Consider the following 22,268-nt stretch of genomic DNA (forward strand, 5'->3'; position numbering starts at 1 on the left):
TTTGAGTATCTAGATTTCATTAATTTGATGATTTAAGGAATGTCTAGAAAGTGAAAACCAGAATGTGTATGAGGAAAAATTAGAAAATTGAAATATACCGAACGTACACCTGAAAATATAGAGTGCAAAATTAATTTTAATTTTTAGAAAAAATATTAGTACAGAAAAGAAAGAAATAGAGAACAGTATCAAATCAGCTAAATGACTGATAGATGACAAAAGGAAATAAAGGAAAATTTATGAAATTGTTAATGTTAAAAAAAAAAATTATAATTAAATTTGTAAGAAGTTTATATCGTAACTAAAATCATTCAGATAGTAACTTTTTATAGCCTTAAATTTCAACCCGAACTATATCTCAAATTAATAACTGAGATTACAAAAAAAAGCAATTTACTTTGCATAAATACACACAACTGAGTTAATTTAAATAATGACAATTCAATAATCGAGAAAATAATTAAATCTAGCAGAAAAGGAATAAGGTGATTACAGTACCTCACAAATTATCTTGTCATTAAATTGTTCCATATTTCTTCATAATATTAAGTTAATACTGAAACTTTCAGTTTATGATTTTTAAATCGGAAAAATTAGTTAGGAACCTAATTAATTTTTCCGATTTACCTATAAAATCCAAATCTTTTCGTCTGTTAGTCATCTACCTGGCTCAATATCAGAATTGTCAGAACTGAAAAAATAATATATTTTTACAATAAATAAAGCAATAAAACTTTCTTGCAAATTTACATAAGCTATATATTAAAACAATAGCTCTGCTTCCTTCTAATACATATTTATGTAGTTTTAAAGAGGAGTCTATATTTATGTATTGGAGAGGTCTAAATTAAAATATATAAGAAAAAGAAAGCCTATAAAAGGAATAAGCCCCTGTAGCTTCACGTATACTTCATTGAGAACGTTAATGTGTTGTATTATTAATAAAACGAGTTATACGGAGTGTTAACTGAGATTGCTAGAAGAATGATTCAAAAACTTTATTATGCCACTGAAACGGGGTCATTTCAAACAAATTTCTTGGAACTAAACAATTTATATTATTGAAAATTTAATAAAAGTAATTTTTTGCGGTAATGTTATGGGAATAAAACTGCAAAAAGGAGGTTTTCCCTTAAAAAAAATAAATAAAAAATAAACAGCAAAAAAGGATCACCAACTCTAAATTTATAAAAGTTTATTAAAAACAAATATGTGTTTAAATATTGGAATGGGGTAAATTCTACTCTGATATTGTTATAATTTTTTTTAAAAATTGTATGTTATTTTATTTTATCAATATTATGATTGAAAAAAAAATGGGGGAAGAAAGGAGAAAATGATTTTCCTTACGAAAGGAAATATAATTAATATATTTTAAGAATATTTTAGATCTGTATTTCTTCTGTTAATCTAACTTACTATCAATGGAGAGTTCATTAAAATTGGCTCAGTGGTTCTCAAATTATACAGTAATAAAAATTCAGATAGATAAAAATATCTATCTACGTGCTAAAGCTTATCTACGTGCTAAGAGTAAAAAATAAGATATTTTAAACGCTATTAAATTTTAATGTAAAGACAGACCCTATGGATTTATTGACATAAAGAAGAAATAAAACAGACGCCGTTGCATGGTTTCTTACGGCTATACCAAAGTCCTCTTTCTGATACTTGACTGGCGTACAGACTTAACGGTTTTCATGACTTGTCGAAAATCAGAGTCATTTCCTAGTCAAATTATTTGTTTTTATCTGAAATATTATATGTGCCAGCGTATGTGCATGTGTTGTGTAATCGCATAATGTATTCGTTAATAATATTTCCTGATAAGCTATATATATATATATAATATTGAGTGCACTGTTGAAAATCTTTAACCACATGCATATGTAGTGCGTGCGTGCGTGCGTGCGTGCGTTCTCATTAAATTGATACTTATGCAAAACTGAATTAGCTCAATAAACTTGAAGCGGGTGTAAACGAAAGATTTTTATATATTTTTACTATAATATTTATTAAAAAAAAGTTTGATCAAGGAACTGTTTTTATGACTAATTAGGTCGTAGGTCGTTATAACTTTTAGACATTTACAATGTTGGCGACAAATCAGATCTACTGCTGACCAGCTGTTCTTTCTGTTAAACATTTTAACAACTACACGATTTTTTACTCAAACAGAATCTGTAGAATATTTTTAACACCCTTCATTTGTCATGAAAATTCCGTCAGTTACGAAAAGGCCTAGCTAAGAATAATTCAGGAAATTCCTACGACGTAGTTTTTTAAACTTCGACTATTTTTTCTTTCTTTTTTTGTAATATAAGACATATTTTTATTATACTGTATTACACAAAAGGGTAAATGCTATTTATGCTACTTCTGAATTAGAATAATATAAATCGTATTACTTATAATTTTAATGTCAACGGTTAGTTTAACGGATAACAATAATTTTTCAATAAAATTTAATAATAATTATAATTTTTTTCAAATAAAATTCTCATAACAGGTAAATAATTTTTTTGCTAATCGTGTTACATCTCTGGTAATGATTTTGAACTAAATAATTCGTTTCATAATAACAGTAAAACTAGGGTGAGCTTATTTGTTCCCGATAACTTATATCATTTAACGAATCTATTGAAACTTCTCTTTTAAACTTGAATAAAATCTAAATAAAAGTACCATTTTTCAACTTTTTTAATGACATTCAAATTATTTATATAGATCATAAAATTTTAAACGTATATAAGATCGCTTGAGAAAAATATAGATATAGTAATGTAAACAAGCATGGTTAACTGACGGATGAATTGATGTTTGAAAAAAAATGTGATTTAACTTTTCGCGTCAGTTCAGTTTGGTTGATATACAGTAATTTTTGCAAGAAATTGATTAGCGTTGTCTAAAAACAGCAACATACATCAGCAGGCATGTTTTCTATTTATTTTCTTATTGTTACTGTACTTTACATTTTGAAACATAATGTGGGTGTTATTTTAACAATTTTTTTCGGTTTCAATGTTCAAAAATAGAAAACTATTGCTCCAAAAAATTATTCTCAGACGGGTCCAAAATGGGTGAGGACAGATAGGATTAGAGATTAGACAGCTGAAAGGGCAATATTTAATTTTTTTATGTGTTTTTTAAATAAAGTTCAACCAAGTGAAAATTAATCTAAAACGGAATTTCCACAAAAAGTTCAAATCAACTATAAAATAATTGCTACTATATACTCCGTAACTCAAATAACCATTATTTTAACTGTGTTGCAAGTAACCAAACTTGAATGTGTAGATCCCATATCTAATATTCAGAAAAGTAAACAAAGAAATGTAATATATATCGTAAAACCTTTATCGTAGCATCTATTTAGCCCAATTTTAAACGTGAATGATAAGGTTTGAGAGTTTATGAAAGTAAGACGATTTTAATTAAATAACTAAGACAAAGAAATCCAAAAACATAACGTTCTAACAGTAGAAAAAAAATCATTTAACCATCATGGTAATAATAAAGTTACAGACGAATTCAAAAAGATAAATTCGATTTGTACTAGTAATTTTTTTTTGTTGTAATAAATCAAAAACTTGAACCGTACAAGAACCACACGTAAAGTCTGTATTTGTTAAAAACAGACAGTAGTAGGGAAAAGTAATAAGTAACAGATACCAACCCTCTGAGTGTACTGCCACTAAAACAAACACATAGAGAAGAGAGATGAGAAGATATACATCGTAAGAATGAGAGAATACCTGATGACAGGAGTAGAAAAAATTAGAAGAGCATTGGAAGTGTTGTATCAAAGAAACAAACAAACAGGTATACGGATTATTTGTCGCTAGAATTTAAAAAAATAAATTCTCTATAAGAATTATTTTACATAAATTTTCAATAGAATTAGATGTAAACGAAAAAATTACAATTTTAGTCTAACACAATTAGCTCGATTTAAGGTTCTTGGTGTAGATGATCTAGATTTTGATTTTATACACATAAAATGAAATATTAAGTTTAATTTGAAAGAAAAGTATAAATAGTAATAAAATTTGTAAATCTAACGTTATTTAAGTTAATCTGTACACATAAAAAAAATCCCGAGATGAAAACGGAAATATTTATTGGACGATTCAATAAAAAATTCTAACACTCCATCCATAAACCTGATAGATTTATTAATAATAAAGTTTCATCTTTAGATATTTGAGGGATTTAATCATCCTTTCATTTGTACCTTTAAAAGGAAGGAATTCGGGCAACAATTAATAAAATTTAAAAACAGAATTTTTCAATCTTTTCAGATTTCCAAAAAATTGTTATTATGTTTAATTATTTTCTAATCTAATTAAAATTATTTATAAATAAACAGATAAAATTGTTATGTCGTGTAAGATTCCAGCCACTGTACATTAAGTTTTTAAAAATTCGATTTTAATTGTTCAGAGATCTATTTGGTAAAGGTTTTAGGGAGATACAAGAAACTATACCCTTATAAACTTATTTTTATTTTAAAAATGGAACCCATTTAAGTCTGACTGGTGCTAATTTACTGAAATGAAGCCCGAAGGGATTATTTGCCCAAAATAGGAATAAAAGCCTGCATAACAGTAAACGAAAATGAAGGAAAAATATATCGAAAATAATAAAAATTAAAACAGCTGCTTTAGAATCAGTAATTGAAAACAATTTTGGTAGTACAATATTTACGTATTCCAAATAAAGAGCTCATAAATAAAAGCAGTACATAATTTTTTTTTTTTAAATAACGAAATCAACGAAGAAACTTAAAATTACAGCGGGAATATCACTTAAACTGAAAGAAGACGAACAAAGCAAATAAGCACTAAAAAGAGAAAAAATCAAAAGGCTAGAAGGTGTGACACATGCAGCCGGTAAATTATGAAACAAACACGTATGTAAATAGAAATTTATTCTTAGATCATTTTTCTGCAGTTTCTGTAACTCTTTTTTTTAAATTTTTTTTAAACAGTAGAAAGTAATAATTTTTAGTCTGTTGCAGCTGGCTGCATAAATCTTCTTTTGAAGTATTCATTATTCATTGCTGTATTAAATTTAGTATGTGTGCAAAAATCAACGCGATTAGAAAATTAAGGCCAGTAAATACACTTCTCAGGATTAATTGATTTAACAGATGAAAATATTCTTACCGTTCTGTTGCAGATGTTTATAAATTTTTTGACATATAATGTAAGACAGTTTTGTATTATATCAACTGAATTCTCATAAAATTATTATAAATAAATAATTATTATTCTTAAATAAATATTATAGAATATAATTTAAAATTTTCACTTTCATTTGGTTTTAGACTGAAATCAAAAGTTATAAAATAATGATATTTTTTCGTAATAACGTATTTTTATATTTCACCCCTTATTGACGGGGTAGTTTCGGTTACAATTTCTTTTTAAAAATTACAAGAAATATCCCAAATGCCCCTTAAACGTATACTAACTGACCGGTACAAAGCATACACTTAACCCAGTTTTTTTTTTACTCGCCCGAATTCCCCCTTGAAACAGTTCAAATAATTGATAACAAAGATTGAACACTATTTATGGTCATCTATTGCTCAAGTTAATAATTTTTTAATAGCTTCGCAGTTTTTGAGATGAAATATTAGAACGACGTCCACACGGCAATTAAAAAAGACAATTATTTTGAGGAACTTACTTTGAAGAAAATCAAAGTAGTTCAAGAGATATAAAAAAGTACCTTTTACCCGGTGTTGTTATATTTTACATGTTAAATGTACAAACATTAGAAATATCTGGATGCTGTTCTTGTAACCTAACATATGGGCGTCAGACTCTAAAATATACATTTTACTCCTCAGTAAGAAGACTGATAACCATGCTTCTCAGTAGTAGCAGATTTAGGAAAATGTTATTTTCTGATGGAATCATTTTACCTGTCTGTGCTAACAAAATTCTTGCAACATTAAATAACTCAACAAATGAAGTAGATTATTTGGTAGTATGTTTTGTAAAATTGTAAAATGGTGAAAAATCTTTTACGTAATAATTCACAATATTAAGTTAGAGTTTTTTTGTATTTTTTATCATGCAAATATTTTATATAAAAACATAGATAAAAGATCATTTTTTAGCAAATAAATAAAAAATTAACTGAAAGAAAATACTTAAGAACTTCAAATAAATTATTTTAAAAAAAAGTACTACAAGAAGAGTTAATGATACAATGTTGGTTAAAGATAAAAATATATTTAAATAAAAATATAAATCAATATAAAAAAAGTACTGTAATCCAGCAATAAAATTTCAGTATTTTAATTAATCACTGTAAGAAAAGCGAGGGATTTAACGTATTTCGATTACATTCACTTCAAAATAAATTTATACATTATAAAAAAAAAATAAAAACAAAACAACACTACAATTTTCAAAAACTACCACTCAAAAGTAACTGGAAGAAGTAACCTCAAAACTTCAAAGCACATCAAAATCACATCAGGAAAGGGATCTAATATTACAGTAATAAATTATGTTAAGCTTAAACTGCACGCCCCAATACAATAAAAAAATGCACGACACATTACTGTACAAAATGCAACACATCAAAGCAAAATCAAACGTGTGATTAAAAAAAAATACAGCTTCTCACAAAACAGCTAAAAATTGCTTACTTTGCTCCATTAAACAGATACGTATAAGTATCTATTTGAGGAAACAGCCATTTGGAGCGAGCGTGCAGTGACACCTTCTAAATTAGGTAATCATCAGGAGTAACGTGCTGAAGTGTGGCCAGCTCCCAGCAGCCGCTTGACCGCATTCTAAAGGCCGGCGTCATTTTTCACCCGTAATATCATTCTAGCTCTGGATATACAACCCGGTCACCTATGGGAAAATGATCCCTCCCTAGGATACGGTGAAAATAGCTTTAAGAAGGTGACCTAAAAAAATACCTGTTGAAAATAAACATAATGGATTACTTAATCCAAATCTAATGTATCCTCATGTAGGTTTATTAATGAATAAAAAATAAGTCAATGTGATTGTAATAATGTGTTTTTTATGGTGTAGCAGGTGATTTTATTTTATACTTATTAATTTCAAATTTAAAAAATTAACATTTTTTACAACATTTTTCAATTTTATTGGCTTAACTTCGAAGAAGAATTCTTATCCCTGTTTAGAGATACCTGAATCGCAGATAAAAAATATAATACTATAAAAAAATTAAACGAATTCCATATTTATAAAATTTCATGAAAATGTAACTCGGTTTATAATTATGCTTGCCATTTTCACATTTGAGTAGAATTAATCCTATAATTTAATTATAAAAATTACCTAATTATGCGACAAGAAAACATCTAAATTTCAGAACAAAATTATCAGCAGCCGTTGATCCTGAAGTATGTAAACTAATTTGATGGTTTTCCTTGAGTAATCATCAGCGTTTATAAAGTATATTCATTAATGTGCTCTTAATTTAATAAATCTATATGTATAAAACAAGTCTTGAGTGATTCATAAACAACACCCAGGAAAATCCGTTGAAGATAAATGATGAAAATTTGTATACATGTTCTTCTTACAGTGGAAGTGCACACTCAGAAAGGATTTTTTGAGACTTCGAGTTTAAAATGTTAAAATAGAGTAACAATGAAATTTGCTATTTTTTTAATTTCTCGGTAACAAATTAAGACATCAATTTGATTTTTGGTGTTCGTAATCTTCATGTAAATATCTAAAAACCAATTTTTATATTATTTAAAATGCTGAGTTTAAAGGGTCAAAATGGATATTTGATTTTTCTTTGAAACCAGACTATTTTTTAAAATTCTCGGTAATAAAAATCAACTTGATTTTTCATGTATGGTTTTCATGTAGATTTTAGATATTCACATGAAGATTATGTCATGTGAATATCTAAAACCTAATTCTAGATTTTTCTAAATTCGACCTTGAAAAGGGTGAAAGAAAGATAAAACCATCTTGAAAATAGATTGCAAATTTTCCCCATTTCCTTCTAAACTAAACGAGATATCGACTAGATTTGGACTTCCAAATATTCTTCAGGCAAATATCTAAAAACAATTTTCGTTTTTTTTTAATTTCGATTTTTTAAGGGATGCGATGGGTCAACCAACATGGCCGTACGAAGGACGGGTAACCAGCTATGACTACTATTTTTAAGGTGGGGCCAACTATATTGAAACCCGCACTCTTCAGATCTGTTTTGAGTCCTGTGCAGGCCAAACTGTTGCTCTGAATAAATTACAACACAATGATATTTTTATAAATTGAACAGCCTTTAATTTTTATTTATCATTATTATTCTCACAAGCATGAGTTTAATGAACACAGGGGGTCTAAGCGGCAGAGCTTTTGACTAGACGGAAAGGGCGAGCGAAGCGAGCCATGACCGGCTAAACATTCCCTGACCGCGACAGGAAACGAACTAACCATACAGCACGGGTGAAGTCGTGATAGGGATGCTAGTTAGTTTACAAACTTAAACTAAACTTAGAAAGATCTATGTTTTCATTATTTTTTTAAAAAGTAACAAAACTCCCCCATGAAAAAATGAGTACGATAAATGTAACTGATAATTCATTGCCCCACAAAAACGTCCAAACTTGAAAAGGACACTGAAGTGTTTTTGGACAGTTAATAAATAATAAGACATTACTTTTAGTTTTTTGCACTTTTCACTCCTGTGTAAAACGAGTAATGTTAAAAAGAATTAAAAAAAAAAAAATAGGTTTATCAGAGGAATTTCTTTAGATCATTAAAAAAGGCATTAAGTTACCGAGCAAATAAAGGTGAAATTTATCCCAATATTCCAACTTAAACGACTAGTTTTTATAAAAAAATAAAATAAATAAAAAACCTTATTTTTTTTCAAATTAGTTGGAATATTGGGGCAAATTTCATCTTTACCTGCTCAGTAACTTAATTCCCTTTTTTTAATAATCTAATTAAACTACAGAATTTAATAAACTGCAAACTTAATATACCAAGCAAAGAAAATGATATACTAATATAAACCAATTTTTCCCCCTTTTTTTAATGAATTCTATAAAAAATAATTACACAAGTGTTTTTCTTTGATAGTAATGGCAAATAAATTTTTACTTAAAAGAATATTTGACAGATTAATAAATATCCGTAAATAAGTTGATCTCAGCTATTTCAGTTTGCTGTAATTCATTGAAAATTAAAACATAAGAAAATCTAAATAAACACACAAAAGTAAATTTATAAAACACTGATCGTAAAGTATATTCCTTTTGTTTGTAAGTTATAAGCGAATAATTTTAGATTTTACGATCTACAAATAATTTGTTAAAATTTTATCTTAATAACTAACAATGATGGTAAATTTTACACAAATTTTAGAATCCTGTGTAAAATTTATTAGAACAGTTCGTAAAAAATGTTTAATCACTGCCAATTCTCTTTTAATGTTCTTATGCTTAAAATACATAATACATTATTAACTGAAATATTTTTATAAAATATTGTTTTTCTATGAAATAAAGTTTTACCAATTTTTTAATTATTATTCAAGCAATACAACATTTTTTAAGGTGTCTAAAAAATCCTTTTACATAATAAAATATTCTATAACTACATATTAAGAAATGGACACGAACAAGACTTTTAGAATTTACTTATAGTAGATAACGTGGCATATCTAATAAAAAATAAAAATTATGTGTTAATGGAAATATTTTTTAATTTTACTCGAAAATAACTTAAATATTAGAATGTTATCACAGTATTAAACAATAAAAACCTACAATAAATAATGAGACAAAAAATGAAAACATATCATCAAATCCTCTTATAAACAACGCCATTTTTCCTAAAAAAAATCTACCACCGGAATTATCTGACATGTATGAAAAATCCTACAATAGGACGTTTGAAGGAACTTTCTTGATTAAAGAAAACCATCGAAATCGATTCATTTATTGAAAAATAAGGTTTGAACATACATAAAATGACTATACTGGTTAAATTGTTCACACCTTAATTTTTCGAAATGGACTAAAAATAAAAAGCAGATTTTTGCCAATGTGAAATGTGTATATATATATATATATATATATATATATATAAAACATTCAGTAATAAAATAATAGATTTCAGTAAATAATATAACCTCAAGTTTAAAGAAAATTATCAATGTAAATTTTGAATAAAAATACTGTTCAGATAGACTGTTTATCAGATGTGTTAGACAAGTTTTGATAACAAAATTTGGCAGCCAGCAGACGATAACAGTTCTGAACTCACATACACATAGATAAAACAATAAAAGATCTCAGGCGGACACCACATAACTTCCTTGTTTGCCTGTTAAATTACTTATACACATTTTTAAAATGAAACGTACAAAAAATTTTATTTAGAAATTATTATTATTATTAATTATTATTATTATTATTATTTTATTTAAAAATTTTTATTTTTTCAAAAAAAATTTTTATTGAATTATTATTTATCAAAAAAGATTATTTACAATCAGTGGTTAATAATTAATAGTAAATCAATATATTTAAATTAGAAACAAACGAGATGAAGTCTGATTCGTATCGATCTGCCTTCCCCTTGTAAGATCAAATATTTCATTAATTAAACTTTTATTTGGATATAACTCTGGAACCAGTGAAAATAAGTACCACTTATGATTATCGTTGAAAAGCTCTCAATGAGAGCTTATTACTGCAGTTAAGACAAATTTCAAAATTCAAATGTTTTGTATTTTGGGATTTTTTGGACATTTATGGTCCAATCGATTGCAAACAAAAAGGAAGGTTCACAACTAGATGTTACAACAGTCCTAAATTCAAAATTTCAACTTCCTACAGCTAATCGTTTTTGAGTTATGCGAGATACGTACATACATACAGACATACGTACGTACAGACATCACGCTGAAACTAGTCAAAATGGATTCAGGGATGGTCAAAATGGATACTTCCGTTGAAATCTGACAACTGAAATTTTTCGCGATCACTATACTTCCTTTACTTCGCACAAGTAAGTAAAAACAAACACCAATTTTACAATACATCAAAATAAGATAAATGTAGCTGTGGATAAAATATATGAGTATGTGGATTAATTTAAATTTGTTCTTCGAATACTCAAATTATGTTTACCTCAAATTTTATATAATTGTGATAAGGATAATTTTGGAAATCAATTTCTCAAGTAGTATATTACTTTAATATATTTCATAATATATTAAATTATTACCGGCGAAAATTTAGAAACGGTAAACAGAAAATGCATAGAAGATCCACACCGGATATTTAAAGCGGTGTCGGCATTGCTAAGAGTACAGTGGAGGCGAATAGTGTATCCCAACAGGAAATCCAAGGTAACAAGAAGCCAGTTGTATATCCCCACTACGCGCATCTACTGAGATTTCTAAACTTCGATGAAAAACACCATCTCGTCGTAATTAATAAACGAAAACGCTTTACTGTAGCGTAGTTATTAATGTAAAATTAAATTAAATTCGGCAAAAAAATCTGTCTTGCATCAGAAAAATATCTGACTTACCTAAAATATCATTCATACAACGGATATTATTAGGATGAAAAATCCTAATAAACATATTTATCATAATCGAACTAAACGTTTCATTAAGTAAAATATGATATTTTTATCGAATAGTACGGCAAAAATTGTTTTTTTTTTGTAATTTAATACGAAATTTCCCGCTTTTTGTAAATAGAGTTAGGAGTTCCATTTATATACTAAAAGTAGCTTGAATATCAAAATATGATAAAAAAAAAATTTAACGCAGAAATTGTGGACTTAATCAAAACGTGAAACTTGACGAAGCTGTATTTTTTGGGCAATAAGAATATTTTACACGAATTTTTCTTATTTTGGAAAGATTTTTCGTAACCCAAGAACTTCAATATCGTTTTACAGGTAGTTAAATCTCTTAAGTTTGATATGCTGTAGGGCCCTGTACTGTACAAATTGACAGAGTTATAGACGAAATGAGAAAAAAAACATGTTAAAAAAATATATTGTTAAATAATTTTTTTTCCAGTGCATTCTAGATTTTTTTTTTTTGTTTTTGCATTTTAAACATTTTTATGAAAATTTATTTATTTTTTTAAACAATCTTTTTCTTTTTTTAATAAGATTTATTTGATAAATATAAAATAAATAATTATGCTGAACAAATTAAACTTTACAAAACTATTTCCTTTATTTACTTTGTTAATTTATTTCCTTACTAATAAATCTTCTTAGGTGAGTCTTTGCAACTGTTTCGGAGTTTCTTATAGCCATCTGGTAATGTGTTGTAGAATATCAGTCATACTTTCCAGTAAAATTAAAAAATAATAATAACTGAATATTAGTCGTAAATCAAAAATATCCTGGCGCAAACTTATTGCAGATATTATTTATTACACAAGAAATTTAATCTCTTTCAAATTACAAACAATCCCTTCTCATTTACAAACAGAATTACTGTTTGAATCCATAATAAAAAATATATGGAAAATCTTCAAATTCAATTTCATTAATATAAAAAAAAATGACACTGATGTAACAAAGTATGAAACAATGATTAGAAAAACATTTATAATTCATTCTACTATGATTTCAATATTATGTGAAATAAAATTTGAAAAAAAAAAACTAATTATGAAATATAAAATTTTTGGAGCTCTCATTTTTTTTCTAGTAAGATATTAAATAAATATATTCTGCAAAGAATATGTTTAACAAAAATGAAAGTTTTCCAATTAAAAAATAAAACCTAAAAGACCAAATTCATTTAAATATTGAAAAATAAGTTTCCATTAAGAGTATTGGCTTTATTTTCAGAATAATTTCCTACTTTAATTAACCTAATGAAAGAAAAAAAGTTACGAAATATCAACGAAAAGTAAAAAACAAAAATTAATAAATGGATTTAACAAACTGGATTTTGAAATTAAACCTTATATAATTATTTATTTTTAATAGTTACTAACGTATTTATTAACATTATCGCATTTTCATTTCCTGATTACGATTTTTCTTAATGATTAATGTACTTCAAATAGATTAAAGTTGATTTAATCAGTTTACGTAATTTCTTTGTAATAATAACTTTGTAAAGTTAAACGATTATAAAATGGCTTTGTAATGACTAACCACCATGTAACATTTAAATAATTAAAAAATAAATACAATTATTTCTATTGAAAAAAAAAAGTTGTAGATAAACATAATGTAACTAAAAAATGCATTTTCGTATGGTTAACGTGAAAATAGAAGTAGGGTACAGACATATTTTTAAGAATTATATTTATAGATTACTTGTTAAATTATTATGCATAAAATATAAAATATTTTGAAATACTTTTAAATTTTTTTTTATAAATAAGTTATATACTACACGGTTACTGATTTTAAATCGCTAAGATAAACACTTAAAACCCTCTTAAAAAAAAAAAATAAATCTAAGTATGGATTTCAATTGTTAAACAATCATATCATTAATAAAGATTAGTAGAATGAAAATATCTAAAATCAAACTTTAAAAAAATTAATTTATATAAAAGATAACAATTAAATATTAGCTGTTGAAAATAAATATCCGTTTTAACAATACGAATCAAAAGAGAATTATTTATTTGTTCTTACATAAATATTTCTTTTTTATTAGTTGATTTCTTTTATATTAATATTTTATTTTATTAATTCTCGTGTACTCGTATTTACTGATTAGTACTGTTGTATAATTAAATTGATTGCAGTTATTACGATAATCATTCTTATTACATTTTCTGTAAAGAACACTATGATTTCTATGTTTAGTACTGTTTACCTTTCCTAGCTTCATTCTTTTATTATATGTTGACGTGTTTCGGAATAACTCCATTGTCAAAACTAATTGTATTGGTACTGTACCAATACAATAAACAGTAAACAATATTCAACGCAGAAATTAAACTGATATTTAAGTTTTAGATTTTATTATGGTAAACGGATGGACGTTAAAAAAAAACAATAGACCATTTTTGTATATTAAGCCTGACCAATCGGAATAATGAACCCAGCTTCTGCTTTATATAGTAAATAATTATTTTTCTAGTAGATTTTAAGAAATACAATAGAAAGCAATTGATTGTATTTATTAAATACCGTATTACTTTTAAATAGCTACCACTCCGCCGAATTCAGTAGCGGAATGATATGATTACGTTTTTCATTAAAACGTTCTGAGTTCTAATCCCGGCCAAGATTAGGATTCTTTCAAAGTTGGAAATTAATCTGTTATCAATACAAAGGAAAAGGTAAATATCTGTCATTTGACTTAGGTCTAACGTTACTAAATAAGTAAATAAATTATAAAATACTTTTGTTAAGACATCGAGCGTGAAAAAATATTCAGCGGTCTATTTATTATGAAATGTAATCGTGTTGTCTGATTCAGATAAATAAGTTTAGTTCACCAAACCGCCGGTCAGCTACTCAGCTTACCTTTTTGTAAAGTAAAGGAAAAGAGTTTACCGGGATGCAGCTAGGACATTTTGTGTTTAAGCCGTCACGTCTGAGACAAGGCAACAGTTAAACTACAGATACCTTTGCGCTTCAAATAACTCATAAAATACAAATTATATTACTAGAAACAAAATAAAGATGAACGGAAAATTGTTTATAGGTAAAAATTAAAGACAGAATTTAGACGTATTACATTTTCAGATAACTAACGAATAACTATAACGAATAGTAATTATTGTTATTTAACAGATATAATAGATATTACTTAACTCTATGCTATGAATGCTTTATTCCGAATTTTAGTTACGTAGCCAGAGATACATCTTATGCGGGTCAAGTTAGGTCGACCTGAATGTCTTGGCTCGTAAGCCCTCCTACGCCTTCTTACTCGTCACTACTGACATATGGTGCAGGGGCAATTGCTCAGTATTATACTTAATTGCTCGTTTTCATTTAAAGCCGCTCTGATACTTCCAGCAGCTGTCTCCAGCAAGAACTTCGTTTTTTATTATGCACCGTAAAATAATAATAAAACGGTACACAATGACGTTTTCAGATACTACGAATACATTACAATTAATGTACCGATTACCAACTCATACGCGCACCAAATCGGCAACTTACTATTACTTGTTCGAACTCATTCTGTACCTTATATAATAATTTATTTAATGTAGATATTATATTACAGAAATATATAATAATATAAATGAATCTGTTTAACACAAAGTAGTTACACAATTACAAACGGTTATAAACAACAAAATTATTAATAATAAAAAATAAATTCAATCATTAGTGGAAGTGAACAGTTAAAGCTGACAATGAGCTTAGCCTATATGTAGCTAATGAGAAAAGAGACTAAAGGATAAAATAAAATCAACCATGCAAATAAGACAGATAATATTTCGTAATATTAAAAAAAAAAACACACAGATTACTTTTTATTTTTAGAACACATTTTACGAGTATGTCAAAATTGAAATATAAAAACCGACAATAAAAATAATATGAGGCATCACTAGTATAGGTCAGGGCATAAATTAAAAAAAACGACATTTTTTTTATAAAATATAAAAATCAGAAAATAAAAACAATATAAATATGATTTTTTAAGTTTTTAATTTAATTTGATCAAACTTGAAAAATTTACTCATCCGCATATGTGGGTTTAAATTTATTTAACAGCTAGTTATATTTAGTTTCAAGCTACGCATCAGAATGTTCATGCTTTCAGATATTTAACGCCTATCCAGAAGCTAAATGTCAACTATTTATAACTTACTTAAAATTGTTTTTCCATCATCTAAAATTAAAACATTTTAGAGAGATAGTATTATATTTTTTAATAATAAAACCTTCTCTAACAATCATCACCAGGAAAATAAGATTTTTTTTATTAATAAACTATAGAAAGACCATAACTCGCTATTTAGAACTGTATAAAGAAAGAAAAGAAACAATGTACGCAACAGATAAATTATGTACTTAATATTTCAAATAAAAATTGTATTTATTTCTAGAGCTACCACTGGTATTGTCGTCACGCTAATGATCAAATTTTAATATCAGTCTATCATTAATATCGTGCGTGTAATTCGCGATAGCAGTTTAACAAAGTTTATTGGCATTAAAAAACTGTTTATGTGAATGATTTTTTTTTTTAATAATAGCGTGAGTGTAAAAAATGTAGTAAAATCAAAAACTGCGCATAAGAGCCCAATTCTAGGACAAAATATTCTAGGTAGATTTATCCTTTGATAAGTCACCAAATCGGACTATCTTTACAAATAATGGAAACAACATATCACCGGTCAACGATTTTGAATCGATCACGTTAATGTTTCAAAAGAAAATATTATTTTTCTTCAGAGATTGGAGAAATATCCAGGGATGGGTTCAGGCTTTTTAGAGAAAAATGTACGGGTGTAATAATGGGTTGACATGGTCACTATAAATCTATGTGGTGGCAATTTTAGGGGGGGGGGGTTACAAATATATCGATCAAAAAACGTCTCGGTTTTATTAAATGTAGGAAATGGAAATTAACGTATAATAGAACCAGTTTATACTGATCACTGTCGGGATTAATGAAAAGTGGTGGCTTCAAACTGCTAGGTTTAGAGAAAATGTAATAAAATCCCTATTATTAATAGACGACATTTTAACAATTACTTGTTCTATTCTCATACCTTAATGAATTTTACAATGATGCTTCATTAATACCATAGATAAACAAAATAATTTTCAAAAGAAACGTTGAACTCTTAACAATAGCGAGTATGGCTTAAGTTGGTCCTGTTAGGAAGAAGGTGGTCGGATCATACAGGTGGTCACATTAACAAGTACTATTGTATTTATATAATTTATGTACATTTATTTATTTTTTTCTAATTCAATTACTTTATTCTGCATAGAGCCCATTCATTTTCATTGTCTTTTTCCCGGAGTGTACAATTTTTTTAAATCAAACAAAAAATGAAATAGATCATTCGTCGCTCAAATATGATTCACTCCTCCTGCCATCGCTGTTAATATATCAACAAATTTCAGAATACATTCCAGCCTTCTACAATGCATACGATGAAAATAAAAGCTTGCTTGCACGAAGCAGACAGCCCCTGTGCAGGTGATTGATTTAATCTTTTCTCGTAACATTAGGCTCATTCAGAAACCTAATATTCTGCAATACAGAATGTTGAAATATTTTCATAAATAGCAAAAAACTTTTCTCAGTTAAAATTTATCATTTTGTTTAATTTCAGATAATAATTTCTTTAAAAATATTTAGCGTACTTATAGATATTTTACTGAATATAGGTTCAAAAACGAATACAAGATACTTGTATTAGTAGATTATTATTATTACTCTTCCTCCATCAAGTGAGTCATAAAATGAATGACCACTTTATACGAATAAAGGTTATCAATATTTAATTTGAATTATATTTGCATGTACTTGTTGTAATGTGGGCATTAATTTTGTTAATGATGTTTATTACTAAAAAAATCATTAAATAATAGAGCTATAACTAACAAATTATAATAATTTATTAATTCCTTAGTTATTTTATACTTATTCATAGAATAGCTAAGTAATTTTTTTTTATAATAATTGACTAATATTCAATACTAATAATTACTTATCAATTTCAATAAAGTGATTTAGTTCAATTCTTGGCATGTCTGGTACGAATGGTATAGTTATTTCGTTCTGTAATTTGTGGCGTCAGTCAATATTTTGCGCGTATGTTTTTTTTAGTAAATTCTTTTTTTCCGATTGACAGAATTTAAATTCATAGTTAAGAATAAAAGGCTCCGCAGTCAAGTTCGTGAAATAGTTAATAATGTGTACGATTTTATGAAGAAAGAAGCTAAAAAGTTAGGAAAATTAGAAGACGACAAACATTTAATACGCATTCACAAATGTGAAGGACCGCTGCAGCTTGTGAGATTTTATGATCACAAATTCAAAAACTCCGAAAAGAAAAACAGGATCTTCTTAAATCTAAATCGCAGTAGTGCTCACTCAGCACACCGAAAAAGTAAAAACAATATTCGAAACCAGTTAGTGGATTAACAGTTTTGATCAAAGCGTTGTATTGTAAGAACAATTAACGAGTTTCACACAAACATAGGCCTAATGAACTGCCTACATTAAATGAATTACGTGAAGAACTTCAAAAGAGTATTCAACTTAAAGGTTCTAGCAGGTTAACGGTTCAGCTTAAAGGTTACACTAGCAGCTATCCTGAAAGAGTTAGAATTTAAGTGGTGTAAAACTGATAATAATAGGAAATTTTTGATTGAGAAAGAAGTCACCTGGTGGAACAGGATAGAATATTTAAGAAAAATTACCGATTTCAAAAAAGAAAATTCTTCGATTGTTTATTTGGACGAATTGTATATTTTAATGTTCCATTTGACGACAAAATATGGTCGGATAACAGCGGTGCAGAAGTAAAAGTGCCGATTATAATAAAGGTGGTCGGTTAATCATAACCTACGCTGGAGGAGAAATGGGCTTCATTCCGATAGCGATGTTAATTTGGAAAACGAGTTCAAAAAGCGGTGATTATCACGACAGCATCAACAACAATTTCATGAAGTGGATATCTGAAACGTAATTCCTGATCTTCCCACCCAGTCAGTGGTTATTATCGATAATGCGCCATACCACAATTCACTTTTACAGAAGCCTCCGAATTCAAACAAATTTACTTCTTATGATAGTAAAAGTGGCTTGATTAATGGTTAGAAAAAAAGAATATTCCGTTTAATAAATCAATGTTAAAACCACGATTGTATGACATAATTAAATCACATAGAAATTCAAAAATTAAATATAATTTTGATGATCTATTTAAAAAAACCCGGGTATCAGGTTCTGTGGCTTCCACCTTACCATCTCGATTACCTCGATTACCGATCGAGATGGTATGGTTGGCTCTGAAAAGATATGTTGGTAATAAAAACACAACATTTTTAATGTCTGATATTAAAAAAAGCTGTGAAAAAATGAATAGAATGAATAAGAATGACTGGAAACCAAATTGCGAACATATAAAAAAAAGTTGAAACTGAGTATAAGAAGATGGAACCGCTAATCGACGAAATGGATAAATTTATCATACAACTACGCAGTGGTAGTGGAAGTGACTATTTCCGATGAAGACAAAGAAGATTGTGACTTACACAGGATCTGGACATATAATGAAAATTTCAAGTAAGTGTTAATAATAATAATAGTACAATCAACAGTGAAAAAAAATCGTACAAAAAAAACAATTCGAAAATTCTAAATATTGTAAAAAAAGAACTGTACATCTAATTTAGTGTAATTATGATACAATGTGCATTCAAGCACTAAGTTTTGTTGTTTTTTTTTTACTTAAAAACTACACCTAAATTAAGTATTGTTTTTGCAATCTTTATTTATTGAATTATAATACTAATTACGTAATAATGAATTATAAATTAATAAAATATGAAAACGGAAATAAATTAAACGTGCATAAATAAATGTCCAACGATTATTGTTGTTCTGTTAGATGAGTCTAAAGTTTTCAGGTTCGGTAGTAATGCAGTTTCATCTCCAACACAAGCTTTTATTTTTATTGTACGCACTGTACAATGAATGTATGTTGTATTTAATTTCTTCATAAACTAGATGATATTAAATTAAGTTTAAGAACTGATAAGTCTAAAAAATATTTCAGAATTAAGTTTTAGAATCCTTTCCGATTCTGTAATCTAATAGCTACGTTAAAAATTATCATACGGTAAAGAAAGTAAAGATAAAACGTTTCAAAGCCACAGAAGATTCTAGTGTAGCAATATTATTAAATCTCTTTAATTACAATGTTAACGTAATTTAGTCCATTCAAATAACTGATTTGGTAAAATATAATAGTTGTAAAATTTAAAAAAAGAATCGTAGTATATCTAGTAAGCTGATTGTCAACTCATAGTCACGGTAAAACATGTAAAAATATAATTTTTTTTTAATGGTGGGTTGCAAAAATAATATTCTCATTATCACAGTTAATATCTTTATACGATGAGGCGTAAGAAGATCTAACCCACCTCACCGATATACCAAAATGAATTAATAAGTAACAATAATAATACTAGATATTGTGTTAACACGTTCAGGAATTCACTACAGCGAGCACACAACGACAATAAATAAAAAAGATAAAAATATTAATAGTTTTAATTAATAAATAAAGTAATTAATTAATTAGAAACTAAGCCTACAAGCTTTTCTTCAAACCACACCAAACCAATCTTATAAAATCTAACATGGAACAACCAAAACCAAGAAAATCCCAACCACAATTATTATAACATCAAATTTGGCTTCAGTCTCACTGCAAACGTGCACACTTTCCCGCAATTACAAATAATTATTGTGAAAAAGATTAAGAAAAAAACAACACCATTGCCAGAGAGTCACACGCACACACGCACACAGTATGATGCGTACATGGACGCGACTTAGTTACGCCGGCTTGGCTGGGGGGATCCGCGCCGCCCCTTCTCTGAAAACAACGGAGAAATAATTAACGAAACCCCTGGCCTGATACCTCTTGTGTCATCACAAGTTGCAAGTCACTTCCATATGGTCAAACGATATTACTAACAAATTATTCCTCTAATCTCATTCCGTAATAAGACATAATTATTTCAGGTCATTGGTTCACTATAATTCACAGCTTATATAAAGAAACTTTATTTAAATACGACGTAAATCATATCGCTTAAAATATCAATTACAGTCAAGGAAATAATAAAAATTTTATAAATACGTAAAAGTATTATTAACGTAAATATTTTTACGTTTCAGTAACTTTTAAAGTTATTATTGCTGAAAAATAATTATTGGATATTTTAATACTATCACTGCAATTTAAATTTCAAAAATATATTAGAATTGCAGGAGTAAGCGAGAAACATCATCTATAATCTCAAAAAATAAATATATATGTATATTTGCGTTTTAAATAATATTAATATGTATCTTAATGGATACGTATATTTTTGTGTGAACCCTATAGCATTACAGGGCAGGTGCAATAACAGTTGATAATAAATAAATAGTCAGATGGAGCGATTTTCCGAAATTAATAATTTCACACAAAATGTATGGGTAAATTTTTATTAAAAGATACTACTAAAATATATTTATTTTATTTTTTCTGGAACCAAATCAAGGTTTTCTATGAAGACATAATGTAAAGAAAAGTATAACTTTGAAAAAAGAAATTAAATGGCAGAAAAATCCATTTTATGTCAATAAAAGAAAATTAAAGTTAGAAAATTAAATTAAAAATTAAGTTTTTTAAATAATAAAAAAAAAAAATGTATACATGTAACAATATTTCATATTAGTTGATATGTGAAAAAGTGCGAGTATATTACGCACAGTAATTTTGTGTTTTTAATGAGAGCTAATCATAATTTCTGACGTCTAGTTATGTATACCTTTATGATTTTGTCTCGAATAAATAATCTGTTAAAAATTAAATTAAAGATACACCCATTTTATTCCACAGGGTTTCGTCGTATACGTTTGTGCTTGTACTATTCGCTCCGTATTTAATTGCAGATAATTAAATTTTCTTTTAACGATCCATTTTTTTTATACTATAAATGTTGTAAAACCAATATAAGTGTATTGCGACAAACAATATATATTTTTTTTAAATTCTAATAATAAGTGTGATAAAGTTTATAACAAATGAAAGACCGCGCTATAAGATTAAGGACAAATATATGAAATAACTGATCTAAAAATAAGCAAGGTAATATTACAGTGTGGGATAATATTTTTACAAAATCAACTCTATGAAATAAAAATGCTCGATTTTTAAGGTATAGAATAAATTACGATTTTTTTAACTCAAAAGGTTGTAGATATAGTAGTGAGTGACTGTCGTAATAAAATGTCAAAAAATAAAAACAATAAACCCAACTAATTTTTTAATACTTTTTTCAATGCGTATCAACTAATATGGAATATGAATTCTTTTGCAGCAATTATAGTATATTAATAATTAAAAATTATTATAAATAATGAAGCAAAAATTATTACTCTCATAAGTGAATCACTATTACCTTCGGTAAAATTATGGAAGTGACACGCAACCTGCAGCATAATTAATTATAACAAGAGTATCTAAAATGCTTTGAATACAACAATAAATATATATAAAGAAAATAAATAAATCATTATTATAATAC

General features: G+C 27.1%; 1 protein-coding gene across 5 annotated transcripts in view; it reads right to left on the reverse strand.

Moving 5' to 3' along the window:
* Window positions 1-22,268, reverse strand: part of LOC142333637 (RNA-binding protein 24-B-like) — a 218,292-nt gene that overhangs the window by 64,219 nt on the left and 131,805 nt on the right. The window lies entirely within an intron of this gene.

Source organism: Lycorma delicatula, chromosome 1 (genome assembly GCF_047948215.1).
Source record: "Lycorma delicatula isolate Av1 chromosome 1, ASM4794821v1, whole genome shotgun sequence".
Classification (NCBI taxonomy): domain Eukaryota; kingdom Metazoa; phylum Arthropoda; class Insecta; order Hemiptera; family Fulgoridae; genus Lycorma; species Lycorma delicatula.